At 40.9% G+C, this 11,262-nt stretch overlaps 1 protein-coding gene across 1 annotated transcript in view; it reads right to left on the reverse strand.

Moving 5' to 3' along the window:
* The window catches only part of LOC121193224 (forkhead box protein J3-like), a 52,946-nt gene extending 44,282 nt beyond the window's left edge, over positions 1-8,664 (reverse strand). The window contains exons 1-2 of the mRNA XM_041055441.1: positions 8,516-8,664; positions 61-184 (exon numbers count right to left, since the gene is read on the reverse strand). The gene's annotated coding sequence lies outside the window, so the exon portion shown is untranslated. The remainder of the gene's footprint in view (positions 1-60; positions 185-8,515) is intronic.
* Positions 8,665-11,262: the final 2,598 nt, after the last annotated feature.

Genomic DNA, 11,262 nt, shown 5'->3' on the forward strand with positions numbered 1-11,262 from the left:
TTAATTACACAGTGAGAAGCAAAACAGTACGGGGGACTATGTGTGACTTTAGTGTCTTACTCTTCCCATTCCTTTCCATCTTTCTTTGGGCCAAAGCATCTGGGGAAGTCACCGAAGTGAAAGGTAGGGTCCTTCCCTCGTGCATGTTCACAAGTTCTTCATTTAGCCACTGCAATAGCTGCTGCTGCAACACACAAACACAAAACCACACAAGACGGTGAGCTTGCTCTGCCAGACTGCCTTCATAAGATATTAATATCGCACTACCACTCAACTGGCCTGGGCATCTGTCCAACACGATTAAAACTCTTCTCTCTTTCTCTCTCTGTGTTCTGTCTATCTGGATTGCCTCTCACTCTCGTTCCCCTCCAAAGTGGAAATGGCGATTGGATCTGCAGAGTGACTAAAAGCTGGGGAATTGTTTTCACAAGTGCCTGCCAAATGGGGGGAACAGCTCGGGAGGAATTCCAACCCTCTAGAGGAGCTGAAAGACTCGTCCCCTTTCCTTCCCAGTGTAACCCCCCCCCCCACACACACACACACATACACACACCGTGTTCCCATTCTCTGACTCTCGACGTGCCTCACCCTCCTGTCAAGTCCATCCCCACCCCCATAGCCACCCCCCTCCAGCATCTGAGATCCTTCTCAGACAGACACAAACAATGAAAAAAACTCAAGAAGGCTCAACATTTTAACTTGGTAGCTATTTTTAGAGCGACACTGAACTTAAAAAATGTGTCCTGTGTAAGTGGAGAAGGAATTTCTTTTTTCTTTTTTTGTGGGGGCTTTTGCAAATAGTTCCAGCATGATTCAGGACAAAACGAAGACAATTATTTGGTACACGTGAGAGAAATTACTCACCAATTGTTCTGTACTTCACTCAGTCACAGAACATTCGTAGATTTGTCACTACTGGGCTGAGAATGTCATGTAACTGTTACTCATCACTGGTGAAGATGTTGCTTTCATACCACACTCTGATTCAACAAAGAAAATTGCCTTGTTTAGTGCTTGGTGCTTTTGGAAGACAAGCACGCTATGTTTTAGGAAAGGCAGGTAAACCTACAGGTTTTGTGAAAAAGTCAGACAGAGCGAGGGTTGAGGCCGGTGAACAGTTAACAATGGCTGGAAGATTTCGGCCTCCTAAGGATATAGAAATCTACATTTAAACCTTTATCTACCATCCCATGCAGTAACCTTCGCGTGTCCTTGAACAACAAAGAGCCTATTGGCCCACGCATTTTCCATTCATGCTCACTGTATATAATCAAGGTGGGAGAACATCAATGAGCCTGCCTACCAGGAGGAACACAAACCCCTCTGTCTCTCTTTCCACCAATCCCCCTGGAGAGTCCAATACACCAGGATGAAAAGGAAGAAGGGAAATACTCAGCTACTGCAAAAAACCTTGCTTAATTACAAGTCGAAAAAACAAATGTTTAGCAGCAGACTCATCAAGCCAAACAAGCCAAGCAGTGGGACTATAGGAAGGAAAGAGGAACCGAGAGAAGAGATAAACCCGATGAGGCCTCTTGCACAACACCACCCCCATCTCCTCCTCAAGGCCCAGCCACTGTGGGAGAAGCCATAGCTAACCCCCCTCTTCCAAATCCCAGGAAGCCATCTTAATTAGTGCACCTTTTTTTTTTTTTCGCTAAAGGGAAGGTAGCATTGCTAGCTGTAGTGGTGGTGGGTAGGTGGGGATGGGGGTGGTGACACACAAGACACAGAACAACAAGTACTTATTTTCCCCTCATTAAAAGGAGGCACAAGCTGCAAATCAGCCTGCCACAAGCCCCGACCTGCTGTGCTGCCGTGGCTGTTTTTGTTGAGAAGTTTGGGAGCGTGGGCTGGCTGCATGGCGGCACGGTGTAGCTTTGCACCACTATAGCCTGGTGAGGCGTTGGGATGATGAGTAATAGAAGAGAGCGGAGAGAGAAGAGGAGGGGCATGACTTGGCTTCTGGGGAGAGGGGCCCTGCTGGGCGGGTAGACGCAACCAATTACCTAGTCGACTCAGTCAACTGGTCCCACAGTGACTGGGCTAACCTCAGTACTGTGCCTTTTGTTTCTGATATGTGCTGCGTTTCCCATCAGCCTCAGAAGCCCGAGTGGTATCAGGGGAGAAAGATGGTGACTGCGGTGAAGACAGCTTACAGTATATCTCCTCTTATCTTAGGGCTATCAGTTTTCTATAGAAATGCATTTGACTGTATGCACAGACAGGCGAGTGCTAAACTATCTGAACTGAGCGCTGCATGCTCAACCAAAGAGCCTGGTTATTCATATCAGGTAATTGTTCATGGTTATCTGACTGTACTGAGACAGCAGTATATACAATGTAGACACTAAGAGAGAAAATTAACCCTTCGGTGTATTGTCGCCTTTGCTAGTGTCTGTCAGTTCAAATTTTGCATTTCGGGGGAACACACTTGGACTCAAAACATCCATATGGTTGGATGTCGGCGTACTCCATTTATTTCACTTATGCTGCCTGGAGATGACTACATTATACTCAGGTTCAGATCCGTATCAGAGGTGTCTGCCCATGATCTCAGCAGAAAACACTTTTTAGCCACCTCTACAACAGTGATTCAAAGACAAACAGGAGACTGTTCAGTATTGCTGCTAATGCAGCCCCTTGTACATTATGTTGAAGATGTTACTTTAAATAGCAAATCAAATCTGTATGATGCATGGTTTTTATCTAATATGGACATTTTTTTTACCATATAAATGTTGTCCCTCTAAACACTCACTACGATTATAATTAACTGATTTGAAGTCATTATGACAGCAATTAAAACTCTAAAAAGGAAAATTTTAGATGGAACATCATTGAGAAAACTAATTCCCAGATTGCAAAGTCCATATTCTATGTAACAGTTATAACAACATGTATCTGTTCTCATTCATAAACGTATGATTAACTGCATGTTCATAGAAATAAAACTGAACAGACACAGGAAGTCTAATGACGCTTTGGAAAATTGTGCCTGAAAGAGGATCTATTTGTTGCCGGGCAGGAGAGAACTAATTGTAATGCAACCAACATAATTCCTACACATACACTGAAAAACCCACAAGATTCAGGCCTGTACGACTGATCAGAAAACATCAAAAACTTTACCGAAATTTCAGAGAGCTGTACTTGAATAGGAAATAAAGGTAATGAAGAGAGGATACTCTGGCAGCTGATCATACAGAAAAGCAGTGTTTCATTAAATAGTTCGAACGCTTGCAGCATGAATGTGCATGGGAACATAAATTTTCAGATAGACGCTAACGCTGATGGGTATCAAAAGAGGTTCAAAATCTGGCAAAAAAGGAGAACATGTGGCATCTCAGATTTTCATCTATTACCTGTCAAAAAAAGTTAGCTGTAGGAACTTGAAAGTTGGGAGATATTAGCTGGCACTTCCAGAAATGATTACAAACATTAATGTAAAAAGAAGAGCACGGCGTTTATGAACAAGAAATTCTTCCCCTTCAAAGAGTTTAAATGCATCACTCTCTGCACTGTGGATGGAGCTTTCATAACTGGGAACATTGTCCCTTTAAAAGAGTTGAGGGTCTGTGTGTGATTGAATGTATTCACCCATTAGACTTTGTAGCTGTGATGCACACACTCAGCTGTGTGCATCACTAACAACTAACAGTCCCCTGCTGCTAGCAGGCTTTTAGACTGAGAGAGAGGCTTTACAGTTCTGCATTTTAATAGAGAACTTTGAATGGAAGGACGGGGGATGGGTAGGAGGAGGGGGGAGGTAGGGAGGGGGGGGGGGGGGGGGGGGGGGGGGGGCAAAGGAAAGAGGCATCAAAATATTTTCAGAGGAAAATGAAGTAATGACAAAATACCCACCCGGAGCGTGTCGAGCAGAGGGGGTTTCTGGGAGGGACTGCCTTGCCAAGGGTAAGGCTAATGTGTCAAAAGAAAGTCTGTAGGCATACTGAGCGCTGTCATGTCTAGAAGTGTGGGCCATTCAATGGAAGGAGGAAAAGGTCCAAAAAGCAGCATTGAATGTCTTAATTACTTTCTGCTTCAGCGCCAGAAAACATACCCCTGAAAAGGTTCAATTATAAGATATCAAGGCAAATCAGCTGCCCTTATGGTGGCTGCTTGCTCATCTCTCAATAGAGCCGGGTTAAGCAATTATCGTTTGATACCATCTACTTATTCCAAAAGAAGACCTGGAGAGGCATCGATGTAATGTGCCGCTTCAACCTGAAATACATTTTGTGGACTACGTCCTTAAAGCGAGTGACCAGGTAAACTATTGTCTGAAAGGAAAACTAAGAAAAAGAAAATACTAAAAAGAACCTACAATAATTTATCCATGACGGAACTACACTTTCATAAGCAGTTTCTGAAAACCGCTGGCTGGCCCATGTCAACCAAGTCAATCCAGTGACATCTCCACTCAAACAGTATGTACTGATTCACACCATTTTTCTCAGGTCTGAAAGAAAATCTGATTGAAAGAAGGCAAGAAAATCAGTAGGTTCCACTGAATCCCTGAAGGCCTAGAATGAAATATTAACTCACTAAGCCCACACAGAACATAACACCTGAAAACATCTGCCAAGGTAGAGGGAGTTAGCGACCCAGAAGACTTACCACTGCCGACGAGGAAAAAGCTATCACAATTCCAGATTCTGACAACGGCAAAGTTAAAATGGCATATTTTGTCATAAATAAAACATAGGAGTGCAGCATTTCGACAAACTCCCCCAACGAAAGGTCCCAAGAGAGAGATGAGATGCTGTTTGTGAACTCACACTTTGCACAGTAAAGGGGGCTATAGCACTGCGTCACCACGACTCAAACTACATTCCCACATCCAGCACTATTCAGCAAGGACTAGTCCTCTTTAAAAATTCATTAATTTACAGCAAAAATAGATTAAAGCGCCCAACTGCACCAACCTAAAAAGTTTGGCTTGTGAATAGCATTAATAATGGAAGCGAGCATCCAAAACCTAGAGGCCCTGGCTCAGAGGCATGGCTTAGGTTTTGTTGCGCTTTATAATGGAGAGCAATTTACATTTTTTAGAAGTATTACAGCTTTTTGATGCTTGTTTATAATTACATTGTTTTACATGCAAATTGGCTAACAATTGTTACTCATTAAAACATAACCAGTAGAATGCAACAACACTCTCAGCCTGTGTAAGACACAGGCTTTACATCAGGTTCACAATGGAAGCTTTGCACTGAACTCTTGTCGCTGGCAGCACCACTGCTGAGTTCAATCCAAATGACAGCCCTTTAAAAGTGATCACCCCCTATCTTATCTTTTACATCTTTCTCTTTCAAACCATAGCTATGCTTTCCTAACAGAATCAAAGAGGATTTTGACAAGATAAAAGGATTTGCTGCATTTGAATTCAAATTATGTGTACTTTCCTGGGGACAAGACAAAAAAATCACAGTGACTGGGAGCCCTCAGACAACTTAAAGGTACTTAAAAAAAGAGAGGAAATCTGCTCTAATGTGTTCAATTTTTCATCTTCCCTGCCTGATGACAGAGGAGTTTGGTATGGTACAGTACATACATAAACCAAAATTTAAGGAACAGCTGATGAACAGTCTGGGGATGAAGATTTTCCGAATGCGCTCAGTCGCAGGGATCTAGGATTAACTTCCTTCTAATATCAGGTCACTTCAATAACCACATTGCCTAAGTGATGATTTGAACAGCTGATTATTGATATGACCCGAGGTAATTAAAATGACCTGAACACCTAGTGACATTGTAGTGGCCTGATAATTACAGAGGCAGATTAGAGGGAAAGCAAATAAGACTCACATCTTCTAATAGCTGCTGCCAAGTTATCTTTGAGCAAAGCATCTTACCCACAGCTGCTATAGTGGGAGTGCTCATAATAAAGAGTAGGAGACGGCTCCCAGGCATCAGTCCGTACAACTGTAGAGCGTGGGTGTCTGTGTTTGCTAAAAGCATATTTCTATTTAGTACGTTCATTTTTTTTTTTTTTGTAAGGTAAACAAATCTTTCCAAGGTTAAAGACAGATTCAGTATAACGGCAGCAGGAAAAGGTGAGCCTATAGTCTGTCTGTTTACAGGGGTCAATGCTGCGGTTAAAACAGCCAAATGTTTTCTGCACAGTGTGTCAAAGACATTGTTTTTTACTTATAATCTGAAAAAAAAGACTCGTGAACACATGGTACCATTAATCATGCTGGGTTTTTCAATAAAATGAACTCAGTGTGAACACTATGCGCACACACGCGTAAGGATGGAGGGATTGTGTTTTGATTCCATATGCACTTGAACACAATTTTTTAATGTAAAAAAAAAGGAAAAAAATAACAGCTGTATGCTTTGTTTACAAAAATTAGCTGCTTAACAAAACACATTTTTGTCATAATTTGTGACAAGTTCAGTGTCTTAACTCCATCATACTTTAATTGGGTGGCAAATCATTCTTGGCAGACACAGAAGAGAGACTGGCCGCCCAATATTAGTCCTACTTATGAAGTCTCACAAAAAAAAGAATACATTAGAAGTCATAATGAATATGCAGGGAGACAACATGAAATCTTGACAGCCATGACTGATTCATATACTGGCATATGGAGTTCATCTTTATCAAAGACATTGAAACACATGTAGTGTATCCACAAATAGCTCTTAATTCAACTTTCAAAAAGTCATTACTACACTCTGCTTCTTAGCATTGCATTTGCTGACATTGGCGATAATTACAACGACCTTTCCGATGATAAAACACAAATCAGTAAAACATTATGAGGGTTCCTTCTCTTCACGTTTCATGTGATTCTGCATAACGTTTTAATGAGGCATTTAGGGGTCTATGAGTGATCTACTGAGAAAGTCTACAATGGCAATCAGCAGTGAGTGTGGCAGCTGTTCAGCAATTAAAAAGCCAAATTACCCTCAATCAACACCATTTACAAGCGCAAGTAAATCTCAGAGCAAATAATGATGAGAGAAATCTGTTCAGACAGCTCTCATCTTGATAGGAATTAGAGGCGCATCCAAATCAGAAGCAGGGTAGTCTCTCAAACACTTTCTCAGTCTGTCGTACACAAAACACATACATACACATCCTCCTTGTCTGTGTGTGTGTGTGTGTGTTTTTTTCTAGCGAGATGAAATTGTATAGTATTGGCTGGCTCTCCACACTGCAGCATGATGAAAGATAAGGATTCCTTTACAGTATAAGACAGCCACCGCTCATGGTAAGGTTACGGTCTCTTTATGGAGAGAGACTACACTGGTCCATTTTGAGGCAGCCTACGGAGAAGAAGTCCATAGTGTGTGAGAATAACTGCACCATCAACAAACTCGGCTTATGCTGGAAAATGGCAAATAAAAGTGACCTGAGTGAACTTTTGAAAAAAAATAAAAACAAAAAAAAATGGCACTCAAGGGCAGTTATGGGAAGTTACAGTATCTTCTGTCTGCATCAGTTTAACTGTTAAGATGTTTAAACATTTCACCTGATTTACTTGGTAAAAAAATGTGTCATTGTAGTGTTGTCCGCACCTAATACCAAGCACATGTTAATGTCAGTTCTGTAAATGATGCTAACTTTCAACACTACATTAACACCAGTGTACATGGTGTAAATCTGCCTTGGTAATTTAAGCCCTAATACTGCAGGTCCTTTATAATTTGTTCTAGAATAAACACAGAGAGCCACTGAAAATGACACATCCTTTAAAACACAGAAAATCCATACACAGAAAAATGTACACATACATATATACAAACACAAATAAACCAAAATAAATCATTCATTTACCACCGTGCATGCCATGTAGCAAATGATACCTGGGCATGCATTCATGCACATATAGACCTATTTAATATATTTTACCCTGTGACACAAAGTTGGTTAAGTCTTGTGAATCCCCTGAAGGAAATTAGTTCAAGTGAGCTGACTCATTTTCCCTTCTATACCTCCCAACAATACAGCAAAACTGTGTTTAACACTTTGTAGTTAATTCACCACTTAAAAGAATAATTTTCTGCCCTTAACATACAGTTACGCTGCTACCAACAGGGACACACCACTGTGGAGCTCAGTCTTCTCAGAGCTTGGTTTGCTGCTCGCTCAGGCTTTAAGCACTGTTATCACTTCAAAAGTGTTTTCAGCTGTGTAAGGCTCTGTCTTCTGTTCATGCATATTCGCGCGTCCAATACAATACACCGCTTGGGTAATTGCTTTATTAAAAACCACTTTCTCCACAGCCTGTCACCTGACAAGCCCTACTGTCTGAACGGAACCGTGAGACTATTAATGTAAAACTTAAAGAAGTTGACTATATGTGACGGACATTTGGGATGAAGACAAATGCTACAGTGCCTGTATGCATGCATACTGTGACAGGCAGCGAACTTGTCATAGCGTGCCATTAAGTAAAACCACTGGCTTTTAGCAGCACTAATTTAAATAAATCATCGTTCACCATAAACCTTCATGACTGACATTTTTTAAAAAAAATCTTCTGCACAGACTACTCACCGTCGTAGGTGAACATGAACCGGCTCAATTTTTTTTTTTTCTGTACTCTGGTACAGAAGCTCCAGACGCCTATCCTGCACTTGAAAATTCCCCTCGAAGACAAAAGCTTCAGCGGTGCCCAGACGCTGTCACTTGAAGCTGCATGCACGGTGCTCTGCAGGCGTCAAACTGACCGCTGCTGTGGTCATTCGACAGTCATGACTGGCGGACTCGACCCGCTGTTCGCGTTTGCGCTCAACAACACGAAGATCCCGGGTCTCTGTGCTCCGCTCGGCTGCTAAACCACCGGAACTACTTCCAACGCCAGCCGGAGCACGTTGAAGATAAATTCATGCACCACAATAGGAAAAATGAAATACATCCATTTAACTAGTTCCCAATTTCATTGATAATGAGATTATACCAGGACATCACAAAGGCCTACCGCGATTACGCCTGACATAAATGTCCAACCTATAATCATAATAACAACAACAACAACAACAATAATAATAATAAGCTGTGATGTGAATCATGTCATATTTCTGTATCTTGTGGACCCTAATCATGATTATGATAACATACTGACTCTGATGGTTTTATTAAAGAAAAGGTTAAAACTACTGACAACACTGTCTGTGTCATATTCAGGCACCACAAACAGAATTATTGTAAGCAAGGAACCATGCTTTCTGTTATAACATTTACACACTGCTGAAAGTACAACAGAATATTTGGTGCAAAAATAGTGGCATTTCATAGTGGCACCTAGTGTTATGGTGTTTTTGTTACGCCAACAAACTGGGGTCTTGGTGGTGTGTGTCTAATCTGTTAGAGTTGAGCTATTCCTCACTTTAGATGCAGGCCTGTAATTGGTTGATTATGGTTGATGTGGAGAGGAGCCTGATGTGAAGACACGGCGCACCCACCTGGATAGGACGTCAGTCAGAGCACCTTATGGACTCTGAAGATTTATTGCCAGGGTGCACTGATTGAATTGACATTTTTAATTCATAAGATCACAATTTCAAGGAGATATATTTCATTGTATAGAACCAAATTAGACTACTATTGAATTGGTTGTATTTTTGCATGTAAATGCAATAAGATTCAAAGATTCAAAAGATTTTTATTGTCAATTCACCATGTGTGCAGGACATACAGACATATTGAAATACTGTTTCTCCTTCACCAAGTGAGAGGTGCCATTAAGTAAAGATAAAGATTAAAAATAGAATAGTAAAACCTATGTACAGATAGTGTTTAGATAAAAATAAAATAGAATAAGAAAGAAAATCTTTGTACAATCAGAGTTAAAGTATGGCAGCAGGATAGTTGGCATTAGTGCAAATGTATTAAGTGAGTAAAGTGCAGAGTGAAACAGTCCACAATAACATTTGAGATGACATTTGTATCTAAAAGTCACACATGCATCCTCTAAGTTTTTGTCTGGGATTGAAAACACCAAACGTACATACAGATACGACTGAATTCTGAGAATTAAATGTACAGCCAATACATCTTTTGTAGACAGGAGTTGCTGCAGTGCCATTGTGAACAACAGCTGCTGTATCTCTAACAGTACTTCATGGCATATGTCCTCATGTTTTTACCTCTTTGTCAGGCTATAAAGTGTTAACTATGTGAGTAAACTGGAAGTAGCGCAGTAGATTAAAAAAAAAAAGCAAGGCAGTGGCACAAGCCAGGTTTACATCTATGCAAACACAGTAGGCTTCTGCGCAGATTTCACTTGGCTAGTGTACAAGTCTCCCTGTCACTCCATAGCTCTTTGCTGAGGAGATAGTAAACAGATACCTCCATGATCCCGACACAAAGTTTGTAATTTGCATGTAACCAGAGAAGATGAGATGACTGAAACGATTAAGTTAGAATCCAGAAACACAGTTGTTTAAAGTTCTTCTCTATGTCTTACATAAATAGTTTTGAATTGCCATGTGGTTTAGCAGTGTTATTCAAATAAACTTACCTTCCTTTGCAAAATTGTTTAAGATTGTTCTGATGCTGGCAAGAAGAGCAAATGAACAGAAGTGGATATTGAACTTGGCTGCAGGTAGCAGTACTGTTTTTGACCACAAGCTTTTCATTTCTGAAAACACTCAGTCCCCCCTCAACTGAAAAAAAATGTGTTTTGCTTACTTCACTTGGATGTTTGAGTGTCACTGTGAAGAACGATGTATGTGGAGATTTTTAAGACTACAATGCTGTTTTCATATTCATATACTGAAGGGGGACGTTTCTCTGTGCTCACCTTAAATCTGAGTTTACAATGTGCACGATTATGCGACATCAGAACTAGTTTGGAAACCACCCGTTCATGGACCAGTGTGCAGCTTACACAAGTGGGATATGGAGCGAGAGAGAAAGAGAAGGAGTAGATACAATTTCAAGAACTTTAACAAGGCAACTGAACCTTTTTATTGAAAAACCACATCAGACACAAATTATTATTCCAAGCACATCCTTTTTTTTTGGATCAGTATTCTTGTAATGTGATTTCTTCCCCAATCTTTTAACACCACTATATTAACTCAGATTTAGAACACATTGTTTTGTCTGTGAGCTTGGTCACATGGATCCGTTCCCATGTACTAGGCTCAGAAACAACTCAGTGCTGCACTCGTCTGGATGGTGCAGGTGCTTGCAATATCCAGTGAAATACTTGCCATAGAATTGGAGGACTTTCGAAGCAGCAATATGCAGTGCTGAATTTCTGTTTCTTCATGAATCACATACTTTGGATGAAAGAG

The sequence above is a fragment of the Toxotes jaculatrix genome, chromosome 2 (genome assembly GCF_017976425.1).
Source record: "Toxotes jaculatrix isolate fToxJac2 chromosome 2, fToxJac2.pri, whole genome shotgun sequence".
Classification (NCBI taxonomy): Eukaryota; Metazoa; Chordata; class Actinopteri; family Toxotidae; genus Toxotes; species Toxotes jaculatrix.